A 16,012-nucleotide genomic window follows, 5' to 3' on the forward strand; every position below is an offset into this window, starting at 1 on the left:
TTCTTCAGTTCATTATAAATCATCTCCCAAAAGGTCTTAATCCTTGGGCATGTCCACCAAAGGTGGAAAAAGGTGCCTTCAGTTTCTTTACATTTCCAACATTTATTATTGGGCATATGATAAATTTTTGCTAGTTTGACTGGTGTTATGTACCATCTGTATATCATTTTCATAATATTTTCCCTTAAGGCATTACATGCCGTAAACTTTACACCAGTGGTCCATAACCGTTCCCAGTCGGCTAGCATTATGTTATGACCAACCTCTTGTGCCCATTTAATCATTGCTGATCTCACTTCCTCATCCTGTGTATTCCATTTCAGCAGCAAGTTATACATTCTTGACAATATCTTAGTTTTGGGTTCTAGCAATTCTGTTTCCAATTTTGATTTTTCCACCTGGAAGCCAATTTTTCTGTCCAATTTATATGCCTCCATTATCTGTTGGTAATGAAGCCAATCACGGACTTTGCTTTTTAATTTATCAAAACACTGCAATTTCAATTTATCTCCATCTTGTTCTAGTATCTCCCAATATTTTGGCCAATTGACCTCCATATTGAGTTTTTTTACTGCTTTTGCTTCCATCGGAGATAACCACCTTGGAGTCTTATTTTCAAAAAAGTCTTTGTATCTGATCCAAACATTCAACAATGCTTTCCTGACAATGTGAATTTTGAACATTCTATGCACTTTAACCTTGTCATACCATAAGTAAGCATGCCACCCAAACGCATTATTAAATCCTTCTAAATCCAGTATATCTGTATTTTCAAGAAGTAGCCATTCTTTCAGCCAGCAAAAAGCTGCTGCGTCATAATAAAGTTTCAAGTCTGGCAGGGCGAAGCCTCCTCTTTCCTTTGCATCTGTTAATATTTTAAATTTTATTCTTGGCTTTTTGCCCTGCCAGACAAATCTAGCTATATCTTTCTGCCACTTCTTAAAACAGTCAGTTTTATCAATAATCTGCAACGTCTGGAATAAAAACAACATTCTTGGCAATACATTCATCTTTATCACCGCAATCCGACCCAATAAGGAGAGTTTCAAATTGGACAATATATCTAGATCTTTCTTTATCTCCATCCAACATTTATCATAATTGTCTTTATATAAGTTCCCATTTTTTGAAGTCATAATAATTCCCAAATATTTCACTTTTTTCACCACTGTCAAACCTGTCACGTTCTGAAACCTTTCTTTCTCATTTTCTGTTAAGTTTTTTGTCAGAACCTTAGTTTTTGTTTTATTTAATTTAAAACCTGTCAATCGACCAAACTCTTGAATCAGTTCTAAAACCCTTTTCACACTGGATTCTGGCTCCTGTAATGTCAAAACCAAATCATCTGCAAATGCTCTTAGTTTAAATTGTTTAGCTCCGACCTGTATCCCTCTTACCATCTGGTCCTTTCTAATCATATTCAGCAGCACCTCCAGGACCGATATAAAAAGCAAAGGGGAAATAGGGCAACCTTGTCGTGTTCCTTTTTCTATTCTGAACTCTTCAGTCAGAACATTGTTAACAATTAATTTTGCTTTTTGTTCAGAATAGATTGCACCTATACCATTTTCATGCTCTTGGCCTACCCCCATACCATGGAGATTCTTCTTCATAAAACCGCAAGAAATATTATCGAAGGCTTTCTCCGCGTCCACAAATATCAAAGCTGCTTTTGTATTTATTCTTTCCTGTAAAAGTTCCAAAATGTCTATTATGTTCCTTACATTATCAGATAAATGCCTTCCTGGGAGAAAGCCTGCTTGGTCCTTATGAATCTCCTCAACTAAAACTCTCTTTAATCTTCTAGCCAAGATGTCTGCAAAAATTTTGTAATCCACATTAAGCAATGATATAGGCCGATAGTTCTTAAGTTGATGTTTTTCCAATTCTGTCTTTGGTCTGAGAGTCACAAAAGCTTCTTTCCACGTTTCTGGTGCCCCTTTCCCCTGTAGTATGTCATTACATACTTCCTTCAGGGGTTGAATTAACCAGTCTTTCAATGATTTATAATATCTTGCCGTCAACCCATCAGGTCCTGGAGACTTGCCCAGTTGCATATTTTGAATGGCGCTCTCTACCTCTTGTTCTGTTATCCTACAGCTCAATTTAGATTTACTTTCTTGAGATATTTTCGGTAGCCCATTCTCTTTCAAAAATTCCTCTATATCTGCTTCCTTCTGTGGTTGTTGAGAATAGAGCTGTTTAAAATATTTTTGGAAGGCACTCCTAATTTCCACTGGGTTCTGAATAATTCTTCCTTCCTCTTCTAAATTTGTTATTGTATTCATTTTCTGTCTCTTCTTTATTTGCCATGCCAATAACTTTCCACATTTATTTGCAGATTCAAAAGTTCTTTGTCTCATTTGTCTAACCTTCCATTCAATCTCTTGATTTATCATTTGCATATATTGTACTTGATATAACTTTATCTCTCTTAAAATTTCTTGTGATTTTGGATTTGATCTCAGTCTCTTTTCACCTTCCTTGATCTTTTCCAATATCTTTTCTCTTTTTTCCTGTTGTAATCTCTTCTTGAGTGCATTCTGTTGTATCAAAAATCCTCTCATCACAGCTTTGCTTGCGTCCCATACAATTCTTTTCTCCACCGTGGTATTTAGATTTATCTCAAAATAGTCTTTCAGGGTTTTCTGGGCCTTCTTGGTTATTTCCTCATCTCTAAACAGAGAGTCGTTCATCCTCCATCTAAAGGAACCAGTTGGTTGTAGGTTCATTATCATCTTTACGGCATTATAGTCGGAGCAAGTCTTTGGGCAGATTTCCACTTTTTTTGTCTTTGGTGCCAGTCCTCTTGTAATCCAAATTTGGTCGATTCTTGTCCATGTCTTTTTGGCTTCAGAGAAGAAGGTTCCTTCTCTTCCTAAAGGGTTTTTAGTTCTCCAGATATCAACCAAGTCCAAGTTATCAGTCAATTCAAAAAAAGTTTTCGGTAGTCTCCCATCTTTGGTGACTACCTACCGTTGTGCCTTGTCCATGTTTGTAGAAACAACTCCATTCATATCTCCCATCAAGATCACATTGTACTCCAGATAGTCCATCAATGTCTCATGCAACTTTTTAAAGAATTCCGATTTTCCTTCATTCGGTGCATATATACCAACAATCAAATATTTCTGTCCATGATACTGAATTTCAATTGCCAAATATCTTCCTTGTTCATCTTTAAAAATTAATTTTGGTGCTAGGCTCTCTTTTGCATATATTACAACTCCTCTTTTTTTTACTTTGTCCGATGAAATAAACTCTTGACCCAGTCTTTTATTAATTAAAATTTTTCTATGGAGCCTAGTTACATGTGTTTCCTGTAAGCAGATCAAGTCCAGTTGTTCTTTTTTTAGAATATGAAAAATTGATTTTCTCTTAGGAGCCAAATTTAGACCATTGCAATTCCAACTTAATAGTTGCAGAGACATCTTGAGATTAGTCTACTATGTTCCTCCGGTTGCACCCAATGTGTCTTCTTTCTCTTCTGGTCCCGGTGGTGTCGTCTTGTCCAGATCCAAAATTGCTTTAGTGATATCTCTCTTTTTCCTCTCTCGTGTGTCGGACGGGTCTTGTTCTTTCAAAGATTCCTTCTGTAGATCCTCCTCGTAGTCTTTTAGAAATCTATCTTTGTCTTCCACTGATTTTATTTTTATTTTTCTTCCTTTTACGCTGAACGAAAGTCCTTCAGGGAACTCCCACCTAAAAGTAATGTTGTTCTTTCTCAGCTGTGTGGCCAGATCTCTGTAACTGGACCTGAGGTCCAAAAGATGTTTGGGAATGTCCTTGAACAATTCCACTCTCGATTCACCGACTTCCAATGGTCTTTGGAAGTGTAGTCCCAAGATTTTATCTCTCTCCTCTTCGGATCCAAATGTAACCAAGCAGTCTCTTGTCTTGATTCTCTTACTTGTTTTGCCAAGTCGAAAGGCACTTACTATTTTAAATTCTTCTTTATCCAGATCCAAATCCCAGAAATCTGCAAATTCCTGTGCAAGAAATTCCTTAAGCCCTTCTTTCTCAATTTCTGGCAAGGATCTGATCCTAAGATTCGTTTGTTTATCTTTTAATTCGAGCATGGAAAATCTTGCTCTATAGTCCTCAAGTTGCCTGTTAATCGGTGGTATCTTTTCTTCTGTAGCCTCTACAGCTGCCTTTGCTTCTTCTGCAATTTTCCTTGTTTTTGCTGATTCCTGCAATAATTGCTGAATTGAATCTGTATTTTGTTTAATACAAGCAGTATTCTGATCTATTTTAGATGATGCCTCTGACACCCTTTTATTTGTTTCTGCTACCTCCTCTGTTAATTTATTTAGTGATTCTTGAAGTTTTGCAAATCCTGCATTAATAAGGTCCTCAGTTGAAGACATAGCTTTTGATTTGGGTTGTACAGATGCACCTCCAGTTGGGTCTGGTATAGAAGCTCTTCTTCCTGAATAAAAGGTTTTCCCAGACCTTGTAGTTTTCTCCTTGCAGCTGGTCTATTTTTCCCTTCTCACTTGCCATACCACACCAACTTGTTTCAAGGTCACTCCCAGCTGAGGCTAGCTGTCAGATTTAAAGTCAAAACAGTGGAAAGTCCCCAGTCACTTTCCCAGCTGCAGCAGACTATCAGATTTTAAAGCCAAACAGTGGAAAATTCCCAGATACTTTCTATTTCTTTGTATCAGTCTTTGTAACAGTCCTTGTGCCCACCAGGGGGATACAATAGCCCCTGGGATACAATGTCTCCCGTCTTCTCCTTCTCCTTCCCAACAACTTAGTAGCCAATTCGTCCCAGTAGAAAGGCTTAGATAGTCCTAATTTTTAACCAAATAGTCCGATTTGCAGAGCTTAAAGTCTCAAAGTCTCTCTCCGCAGTCCCTCCTTTACACTGTACTTTCAAATTGACAGGTCAGAGCCAGGCGCCTGAGCGGTGTTTCCCCCAAAATCGGCTCTTTCCTGCGCAGGCAATATAATTTTCAGTCCTTCCCCCCTTTTCCCTGCCACTAAGGGGGGAAAAGATCCTTTTCAAAACGTCAGATTTTGTTTCTTCAAAGACACTTTTAAAGGTTTGGCACACAAAAGTCTTTGTTTCCAGCTATATACAGAGCGGAAGGCTGACTTCCTGGTTAAACCTTACCGCTTCGGTTCTAATTAATTTGCTTTTTTGCTTTATATCAATTCCAAAAGTTCCTTAATAATTTCCTTTTGTTTTTTAAATTTTGTAATCCTCCTACTCACGGACAGTTCTTTTTGTAATCCAATTTGTTCCAAGAAGAAGTTGAGCGCTCCTCCGATCACGGCTGTGCGACGTCTCTCCGAAAAAGAAGCGATTGACTCTCAGCACCGCGTTAGCCCCCGCCACACTCCGGAGCTCTTCCTGAGCCCCAGAAACGTTTTGGAGGATCGCTATTGGTGCCCGCCGAGTCCCACGGACGTAGGCTTCCTCCGCCTACGTTTTCAGGGGTTCACCGCGTCGCCGTAGCGGTAGAACCCTTTTTTTCAGAGCTCTCCCCTCTGCTACTCAGGGGGAATCCTTTTAGTATTACTGTCCATGGGATCTCACCCAGCACTTCCCTAAGTTTTATGAAGTCGGCTTTCTTAAAGTCAAGAAATTGAGTCCTAGTATGCTTGGCTGCTCCTTTCCGCTGTATAGTAAACTTCAGAAGAGCATGATCACTCGCGCCTAATGATCCTTCCACTTCTACCCCACTAACCAGGTCATCAACATTGGTTAGGACCAGATCTAAAATGGCTGTTCCTCTTGTTGCTTCTCCCACTTTCTGGACAATGAAGTTGTCTGCAAGGCCAGTGAGGAATCTGTTTGACCTTATGCTCTTGGCTGAGTTTGACATCCAACAAATATCCGGGTAATTGAAGTCCCCCATTACTACTCTCTCCCTTCCTTTTGCATGCTTGGCCATCTGTTCCAGGAAGGCATCATCTATGTCCTCCGTTTGGCTTGGGGATCTATAGTGAACTTCCACAATGAGGTCACTGTTATTCTTCTCTCCCTTAATTTTGACCCAAATGCTCTCACTTTGGCTTTGAGGTTCTAAATCTTGGATCTCTTCACAGGTATACACATCCCTGACATATAACGCCACTCCTCCTCCTTTCTTGTCTGGTCTGTTTCTCTGAAATAGATTGTATCCCTCCATTATTACATTCCAATCGTGGGACTTATCCTACCAGGTTTCAGTGATGCCTATTATGTCATATTTAGTTTGCTGTACCAAGAGCTCAAGCTCATCTTGTTTATTTCCCATGCTTTGCGCATTAGTGTACAGACATTGAAGTCCATTAATCATTCCCCCGTGTCTCTTATTTAAGGATTTTTTCCTCCCACCACTAGGACTGCGTGCTGTTTGCTCCACTTGGTCTATGACATTTGGATGATCATCTTCATCAATTGATAGACTCCTACCTTCAGGAGCACTGTCTCCCTCCCCCACATTAGTCAGTTTAAAGCCCTCCTGATGAGGTTTCTGAGATTTTTGGCAAACAAGCCAACTTCCAATCGTGGGTTTACAAAGCTGGTAAAATGAACCGCCATAGGATCTGGACACACCAAACTGTGGTTAATTTAAAATCCAAGTGGAAGCTTCCCAATAGGCTTGGGGTGGGGGAGAGGTGTGCAAACCTGGAGGAGAGGCTGCCGTCCTGCTCATAATATGAAGCCACGGTTCAGTATGTGGCACCAAGGGACATTGCCCACCACAACTAATACTTTCAAGTAGCCACCCATGTGGCCTGAGTGAACAGGACAGACTTTGCCTGGCACCCAACAATAAAGCTGTCATGTAGATGTCGCTTTCTCCAGCCCCAACTCTGATACAGGTTCCACTGGTCTTTGCACTTTTGCATGATCTGACCTGAAATTCTGGGTGTTGACATATTCCTTCTCTCTCTTGGCGAGGACGTGCTAGATGAGTCCCTCTCTCTGTCCGGACTGCGGATGTGTGGAAGGCACAAAGAGCTGGCGCATAGTGTGGGTCATTGGGGTTGCTTCTTGCTCATGCTCTCCTTGTCAGGGATACGCCTCAGGGAGATGAGAACAGAACTCAAGTAGTCCTTAAAAGCAAGGAGGCGGGAGGGCACAGTACACCTCTAAGGCAACTTACAGCCTGCTTGGTGGCAGCGGTGGGGGTGGAGGCTCCCGGCGGGCACTCATTTGCTGATTCTGCAGGTTTCTTTCCTTCTCCATGAGGTCATCCTCGAATCCCAGAATTCCGGAGAGAGGAAAAGACTTCTGAGGTTAGAGAGGCTTCAGAACCGTTTGGGGAAGTTTCGGGAAAGGAACTTAGAAAATACTTAACTGCAGGAAAATGTTCCTGCCTCCCCACAGCACCACATTTGCCGGACAATTGCCTCTCAGCTTATGCACGTTTAGGAAGGATTGTGGAGGCAACAGGTCCTCCCCTCAAGGCCTTTTCCTCTAAAGGAGGTAGACTGGTCTTCTCCAATCCTCTAGCCACTGCTGAGTTTTCCAAACTTACTGGCATATTGCGTGTAGCACCTTAACAGCATCATCTTTAACAAAATTTAATAGTTCAGCTGGAATATCATCACTTCCACTGGCCTTGTTATTAGCAGTGCTTTCTAAGGCCCATGTGACTTTGCTCTCCAGGATGTCAGGCTCAAGGTCAGCAACCACACTACCTGGGGTGTATGAGACATCCATATCTTTCTGGTATAATTCCTCTGTGTATACTTGCCACCTCTTCTTGACGTCTTCTGCTTCTGTTAGGTTCTTTCCACCTTTGTCCTTTATTATGGTACTCTTTGTATGAAATGTTCCTTTCATAGCTCCAGTTTTCTTGAACAGATCTCTGCTTCTTCCCATTCTGTTGTTTTCCTCTATTTCTTTGCATTGCTCATTTAAGAAGGCCCTCTTGTCTCTCCTTGCTATTTTTTGGAAATCTGCATTCAATTTCCTGTATCTTTCACTATCTCCCTCGCATTTTGCTTGCCTTCTCCAAGTCCACCTTTCCTTTTGAAGCAAAATGTCCTTGAAATGGGGGAGAAATGCCCTGCATGAAGTCTTGGGTTTGCGATTTGGGGAGAGGGAAGACTGTCTGCGGCGCTGGGGAGCGGGCAGGCTGGCGAGGCCCCCTAGATCTAGAGGCCCTAGGCTTCAGCCTACTTAGCCTATACATAAATCCGACCCTGCCTATGTCACAGTGAGCACAGGCCCATCGATCACGTGCAAGGCATTCTGCATGTTGGGAAGGAGCCTCCTGTTCTGGGCCAGGAGGAAGAGTGACACCAGCAGAAGACTGGGTGGTGGGGTCGAAGCTGATCCCGGGGAGCACGTGAGGAGTCAAGGCTTCCCGCATGAAGGCCTCGCTTCCCCTAGAAGTCCCTGCCTCCTGGTCTGTGTTCGTTTTCTTCTTCAGGTACAGCGCCAGCATGTTCTGGATGGTGCACCTGCTTTCGGGGGAGAGTTTGTCGAACTGGTCCACACTAGAAGAATAGTCATGAGACGGGTGAGACTCCTGCAAGGCGTCCCCAAAGTCAGGGGAACATAAGCGCATTTGAAGAGCCTTGCTGGGTCAGGCCAAGGCCCATTCAGTCTGACATCCTGTTGGCATAGTGGTTCCTTCCAGATGCCCGTTTTTGTCGATTCATGATGGTTTCTATTCATGACAGTAGGAGGGCAGTTATATGCAAGACTGTATTCAGTACTGTTCGTGCCTGCAAAGCTTTTGGGACAGACATACTCCGACCCTTCCAACCAGTGCCCCCTAACTTCCAGCTGAAACCAGGTACCTTTTTCATATCACAAATGTTCTTCAGTGGTGAACCATGGCATCTCAAATTCCAGGGGAGCCCTGTACGATGCCAAAATTCAGTGCCCCCACGCCTCTCAACGTCTATTCAACATCATAGTTGCGGTGTCCCCTGTGGGGCCCGCAAGGCTTCACGCCAGGGTGACCAAACCAGTTGCACTCCCCTAAATCCATCTAAATGTAATTGGGGGGGGGGGGTCCCACTTAAGTTGCACTTTATAGCTCAAGAGGGCCCCTCTGGCTGATAATAATATAGTAGCACAGGGGACGCATCACAGAACAAAATGACATGTAGTTGGCCCACCACAATTGCAAGATTATTGCATCCTTCAGGAATGGTGTGTCCAGCTCCATCTGAGTCATCATCCAGGCACGCTGTGGAGCTGCATGGATGAGAGATGGGCATCTTCGGCCAGTCAGGGGTGAAGAGCTGGCAAGATGCCCTGTACTGAGCAGAAAAGCAAACTCTTTGGCCTCCAAGATCTCTCCCAACTCTCAGCAGCCCTCACTGTGAGCCATACTAGAGGAATTTTGTCCTGCTTTTGCTGAGCTACAACACAGGAGCGCACCCCCAGGGGGCCATGATGTGGTAACCCTGGCGAAGCATTGCAGAGCAACTGAGAAAGGAGAATGATGTTTGCGTGGACAGTCCATTAGAAAGCTGCACTATTATTGCATCGATAGCACATTGCAGAATACGGCCCCCCTCCAGGCAAAAACATCCGTCTGGAGGCACAGTAGCTTTCATTTCGGAGGTTGTGGTTTTACAGCTTCCTATTTATTTATTTATTTATTTATTTATTTGAAATTATTTATTTATTTCATAAAATTTATACACTACCAGATGGTAAGAAACATCAAAGCCGTTTACAGAAAGATAAAACCATAAAATCAGGAAAAACCTACAGTACATTAAACGCTGAAAAAGTGAATACCAGAATAGATCAGAACTGTAAAGGTTCTAGGGGTTGCTCGTGCGTAAGTTGCCGTTACTCCTGGCTAGGTTGCCTGGTTGAACCCTTTCTGTCTGGACAGCCTTAAGTTCCGTGGCTGCCTCAGTCGCTGGCAGAATCCGTCAGTGGGCGTTTCTTGAACCTCTTCCAGCATAGAAGCTGTTTGATGCCCAGTCTTCTCCTACTTTGCCTGTGCGGAAGTCTTCTGCGCAAAGTGGGTGTGGGCAGCGGAGTAATCGTGCCCTCTCCGCTGGTCTCCGGCAAAGAGTCCTGGAGCCACCTCTCCGATTCCCCCATCTGCCCCCCTTCTCCACTGGTGTTACGCTGATTTCCTTCCCCAGCAGATGAGCTACCTCTCTCCCTGCTGGGACCCTCTCCGCCATCCTTCTGGAGCCTCCTCTCCGCCTCCAGCTCCGATGGCAGTTCCCTGACATCCACCTCCCTCCCAGGGCCCCTCCACCCCCGGCCTGACCTTCTGACCCAACCTCGTCCCTATCCTCGGCCGACGATGCGGGGAATCCCCTGAAGGAGCTGTCGCCATCCTCCGAGGATTCAAAGCCCGCTTCCCACCCGCTCCGATACCTTCCCGCGGGGTGAGCCTCCCAGTCTGCTTCTTCTTCCTCGGACACCTCCCCTCCCTCCTCTTCGGAGGCAGGAAAACCCACGAAGTCCTCTTCGTCGTCTGTGGTACCAAACTCTTCCTCCCAGAATCTCACTAGTGGTTTTGGTTTGCCTGGGAACAGGCTGTGGAATTCTTCCACTAGATACCCGTCCTTGACAGTCTCAGCAGGGACCCACGTGTTCTCCCTCCCAAGCTACCAAGTACTCCACCTGGTGCCCTCGCCACCTTGAATCGAGTATTTCCGTGGCTTGGTTGTGGTGTTCCCTCTCCTCTACCTGCGGGTGGGTGGTAACTCCTCCCTCCGACCCCAGAAACTCCCGCCCCTCCCTGTACGGTGAGAGTAGGGACCTATGGAACACCGGATGTATCTTCATGCTGTTAGGCAATTTGAGCTTGAATGCCACAGGGTTCATCTGCTGCGTTACCTCAAAAGGTCCCAGCCTCCTTGGTTGCAACTTCTTGCACCCTCCCTTTAGGGGTAACCCTTGGGTTGACAGCCACACCCGGTCTCCCACCCGTATGGCCTCCCCCTCCCGACGGTGCTTGCCGGACTGCCTCTTGTAAACTTTGTTGGCCCGCTCCAAGTTCAGCCTGAGTTGCTGGTGCAAGGCCTCCATTTCTTCCACAAACTGCTCTGCCGCAGGTACACTCCATCCTTCCTCCCCCCTCCCCGGGAAGGCCCTGGGGTGACACCCATAATTGGCTATGAACGGGCTCATTCCTGTGGATACATGTTCAGCGTTATTGTACACAAATTCAGCCAGCACTAGTTTCTCTACCCAATCGTTCTGCCTCTCGCCGACGTAGCAGCGTAGGTATTGCTGGAGTATACCGTTCACTCTTTCTGCTTGCCCGTTGGTTTCTGGGTGTCGCGCCGTCGAGAAGCCCACCTCGACCTGCAGCAAGCTCATGAGCTTCCTCCAGAACCGGGATGTAAATTGTTTCCCACGATCTGAGATGACTCTCGAGGGAGCCCCATGCAGCCTGAAGATGTGCTCCACAAACAACCTGGCTGTCTCCTCTGCCGTCACCGCATGTGAGCAAGCAACGAAATGGCACATCTTCGTCAGTAGATCGACGACTACCATGACTGCTGTCTTCCCCCTTGACTTGGGCAATTCTGTCATAAAATCAATGGACACCACCTCCCAGGGTCTTCCCGGTGTGGGTAAGGGTTCCAGTAACCCTGCGGGGGCCGTCCTCTCCCCCTTGGCCCTTTGGCAGCGGTCGCACCCCCGTACATATTCTCGTACATCTTCCCTTACCCTTGGCCACCAGAACTGCCTGGTGACCAGCAGCATGGTTTTGTGTTGTCCAAAGTGCCCCGCCGTAGGGTTGTCGTGGAGTTGTTTGAGTACCCTTCCCCTCAAGGTCTCCCCCGGTACATACAGCGCCCCCTTGTAGTACAGCAGTCCTTCCTTTTCCTCAAACCCTCCATGGTTTCCCCTTCCGTCTCGGAGTTCCCTGATTTTAGTTTGAGCGAACTCGTCGTTTCTAGTAAGCCCCCCCAGTTCTCGTTTCCCAACCAACGCTCCCCCACACACCCATCAGTCCTCGGGGATCACGTGTCGTATCTCCGGCGGTCCCTCTCCTTCCATGTACTCCGGCTTCCGGGAGAGCGCATCTGCTCTTACGTTTTCTTCTCCCGGTACGTATCGGATCTTGAAGGAAAACTTGGAGAAGTCCTGTGCCCATCGAATCTGTCTCTGGTTGAGTACTCGCGCGGTCCTCCAGTATTCTAAGTTCTTGTGATCAGTAGAAACCTGGATCTTGTGCTGCGCCCCTATTAACAGATGTCTCCATCGGCGAAACGCCGCATAGATCGCAAGCAGTTCACGGTCATATACGGTATAGTTTTGCTCCGACTTGCTCAGCTTCCTCGAGAAAAAGGCACACGGCCTCCAGCCCTGCTTGCCTCCTGCATCCAGAAGAAGTACCGCTCCAATGGCTCGGTCGGACGCGTCGGTCTCCAGCCTCATAGGCTTCTTCAGATCAACATGCAGGAGCTGCTCCTCCGAAGCGAACGCCTTCTTCAGTCTTTCAAAGGATTGCTGGGCACTTTCTGTCCAAGCAAACTTTTTCTTGCTACTGAGGCAATCTGTGATGGGTGCTGTCAAGTGGGCGAAGTTCTTGATGAACTTCCTGTAGAAGTTGCTGAACCCTAGGAACCTCTGCACATCCTTCCGGGTCTTGGGTGCCTTCCACTCCAACACTGCCTGCACCTTGCTTGGGTCCATAGCTAGACCCTTGTCTGACAACTTGTACCCCAGAAATTCGACCTCTCTGGCGTGAAATTGGCATTTTCCCAGCTTGACCCACAACTGGTGCTTCTGCAGTCTTTTTAGCACTTCCCTGACGTCACTGACATGTTGCTCCTCATTGTCCGAATAGATTAAGACGTCATCCAAAAAGGCTACGCAGTTCTTGTACAGCAGGGGCCCCAACACGTGGTGCATGAAAGCTTGAAAGCAGGCGGAGCCTGATTGTAATCCAAATGGCATGACTAAGTACTCAAACGCCCCCAGGGGGGTGAACATGGTGGTTTTCCATTCGTCCCCCTTCCTTATTCTAATCAAATTGTACGCTCCCCTGAGATCCAGCTTGGTAAAAAATTTCCCCCGCCTCACCTGTGTTAAAATGTCGTCAATCCTTGGCATTGGGAAGGTCACGGGTTCTGATACCATGTTCAATGCCCTGTAATCTACGACCAACCTGGGCTGGTTAGTATCCTTCTTGTCCACAAAGAACACCGGACTGCCCCCCACCGCCTTTGATTCCCTTATGAACCCCCTCTTCAGATTCTTGTCGATAAATTGCCGCAACTCCTGCATCTCCTTGTCAGACATGGCATACAGCTTACTCATTGGTAGTTGAGCCCCTGGGAGCAAGTTGATTTGGCAGTCAAAGGGCCTATGGGGGGGTAGTTTGTCTGCCTCCTTCTCGCTGAAGACTTCCTCTAGGTCAGCGTATTGTGCCGGCACCTCCCCTTTTGTTCCCACTGCTAGCCCAGCCACCCTGGCCACTGTCATGCTTGGGGTCCCCCCCAGACAGTGTTCCAAGCAGTAAGCTGATCCAAAGGTGACTGACCGCTGATGCCATGACACTACTGGATCATGCAGTGCCAGCCAGCTCATTCCCAGTATTATTGGAGGTCCTGCCAGTGTGGCCACGTGAAAGGCAATGGTCTCCGTGTGCCTGGAAACCCTCATTCGCATTGGCGGGGTCTGGTGTTTCACTTCCCCTCCCAGAAGTTCCCTGCCATCGATGGTGGTCACTTGCAAGGGAAAATCCAGGGGTAGCAGGTGGAGTTGGTGCTCCAGAGCGAAGTCCCTGCTGAAGAAATTACAGGAGCTGCCTGAGTCCAACAGCCCCTCAACCTTGACTGGGTGCCCATTCGGGAGTTCTAGCACCACTTCTCGGCTATAGCTGCCCTGGGGGGATCAGGCTGGGGTACTTTTATTGGTGGCTGGCCTGGCTGCTGACCCCGCTGGTTGGCAGCCAGACGTTCTCGTTTCCCTGCCCCTGTCCTTCCTCCCCCTTGTCCTCACAGCCGGCAGCCCCCACCATCGCTTGCCAGGCCTTTCTTTGAGGGCAGACCCTGGCAATATGTCCTGGCCGTTGGCAGAGGAAACACTTCTTGGTTGTTTTCCGATCCTTCCCCTCCCTCTTGCGACCTTCACTGGACTTTGAAACCCCGCTGGCGCACGCTCCATCAACTTCCATTGGTTCAGCCACCTGGGAAAGCTGTTTTGGTATTTCAGGAATGCTGTAGTCAAGGCAACGTTCCCCTCTCCCCTCGCGTTTCTCCTGAGCCCGCGCTTCCTGCCATACTCCAATCGCAAGCACAGCCTTGGTCAGCTGATCCATCGACTGTGGGCGGGGTGCACGGGACAGCTCGTCCTTCACAGTAGGGGACAGTCCCTCCTCAAACAGCATTTGAATCGGTTCAGAGTCCAGATCCCACCCGAGCCGGTGGACCAACATGGCAAAGCGCGACCAGTAGTCTCTAACTGATTGGCTCCCCTGCTTGCACCCCATCAGTTCTCGTCGAGTCACACTTTGTGCCACTTCACTGGAGTACATCGCATCCATAGCCTGGAAGAATTTCTTAAGGTCCTTCAGGGCAGTATTCTGCATCGCCATGAGGGGCCTGATCCATTCACGTGGCTCCCCCTGCAGATGCCCCACCACGTAGGCTACCCTTTCCCCATCGTTCTCAAAGTCATTATGCTGCAGTTCCAAAGCGTACTCTATTTCCGTTCGGAACGCATTGTAGTCCTGGGGTTCCCCCCCCCAAACTTGTGTACCAGCCCCGGTACTTTCCTTGCGATGGGGGTGAGTCTGACCTGTGCATCCTGAGCCCGCCTTTCATCCAGCCGCGCCGTTACGAGAGCTACATGCTGTTCCAAGTCTCGGTTTCTCTCTACCAGACTTTGCCCTCCAGCTGCTTGCTCCTCCTTCTCTCCGGCTCCCCTGGTATGGCTCATAGTGCTCCCTCTCTGAAGCTGCGCACAAGCAACGTAGGTGACTGACGGATTGCTGTAAAGGTTCTAGGGGTTGCTCGTGCGTAAGTTGCTGTTACTCCTGGCCAGGTTGCCTGGTTGAACCCTTTCTGTCTGGACAGCCTTAAGTTCCGTGGCTGCCTCAGTCGCTGGCAGAATCCGTCAGTGGGCGTTTCTTGAACCTCTTCCAGCATAGAAGCTGTTTGACGCCCAGTCTTCTCCTACTTTGCCTGCGCGGAAGTCTTCTGCGCAAAGTGGGTGTGGGCAGCGGAGTACTCATGCCCTCTCCGCTGGTCTCCGGCAAAGAGTCCTGGAGCCACCTCTCCGATTCCCCCATCTGCCCCCCTTCTCCACTGGTGTTACGCTGATTTCCTTCCCCAGCAGATGAGCTACCTCTCTCCCTGCTGGGACCCTCTCCGCCATCCTTCTGGAGCCTCCTCTCCGCCTCCAGCTCCGATGGTAGTTCCCTGACAAGAACTCACTCCCAAGGTAAGGGGAAGAGACATGGCTAAGATGGCAGGACAGATTACTCTATGGTGTTAACCCCTTCATGCACTAATTAGACTGAAGCATGTTGGTTATATGAGACTGGTTATCCCGCACAACATGCTCTCACGCAACCCATGCCCTCCAACTGAAAACCCATTTCCTGGACAATATCAACATTGTGTTTTGTGCCTGTGAACTGCACAGTGAATATTTTATTAGGGGGAAAAGCAGCCCAGCTGGAGGGACCTGGAAGTGGAAGAGCAATTTTGTAGCGGCTTTGTGGCACAGGAGCACCAAGTTCACCAACTGGCTGATTCAGATTGAATCCCATTCAAAAAGAGTGCAATGGTGTGTGTTTCAGCCAGCCATCCGGCTGCTGCAACTATTCCCTGGGTGCCACCACACTGTCCTGTCTGTGTGTTTGGAAGGGAATGGGAGCTATGCTCCCCCCGGAGACACGCCACTCCTTCTTCCTTAGCTGTGCTGCTCAACAGTTGAGGCAACCTTCACAGTTCTGGGATGCCGAGGAAGCGAACCAATAGTCATGTTCATCTGTACTGACTCAGTATGACCTATTCTGACAGATGCTGCCTTTCATATTCACGCCCAAGAGCCGTTCCACTCCAGAGATCTGGGGCTGAACCCGGGATCTGCACGCCAAGGCTGGAGTAA

This window comes from Podarcis tiliguerta (genome assembly GCF_965153285.1).
Source record: "Podarcis tiliguerta genome assembly, chromosome: W".
Classification (NCBI taxonomy): domain Eukaryota; kingdom Metazoa; phylum Chordata; class Lepidosauria; order Squamata; family Lacertidae; genus Podarcis; species Podarcis tiliguerta.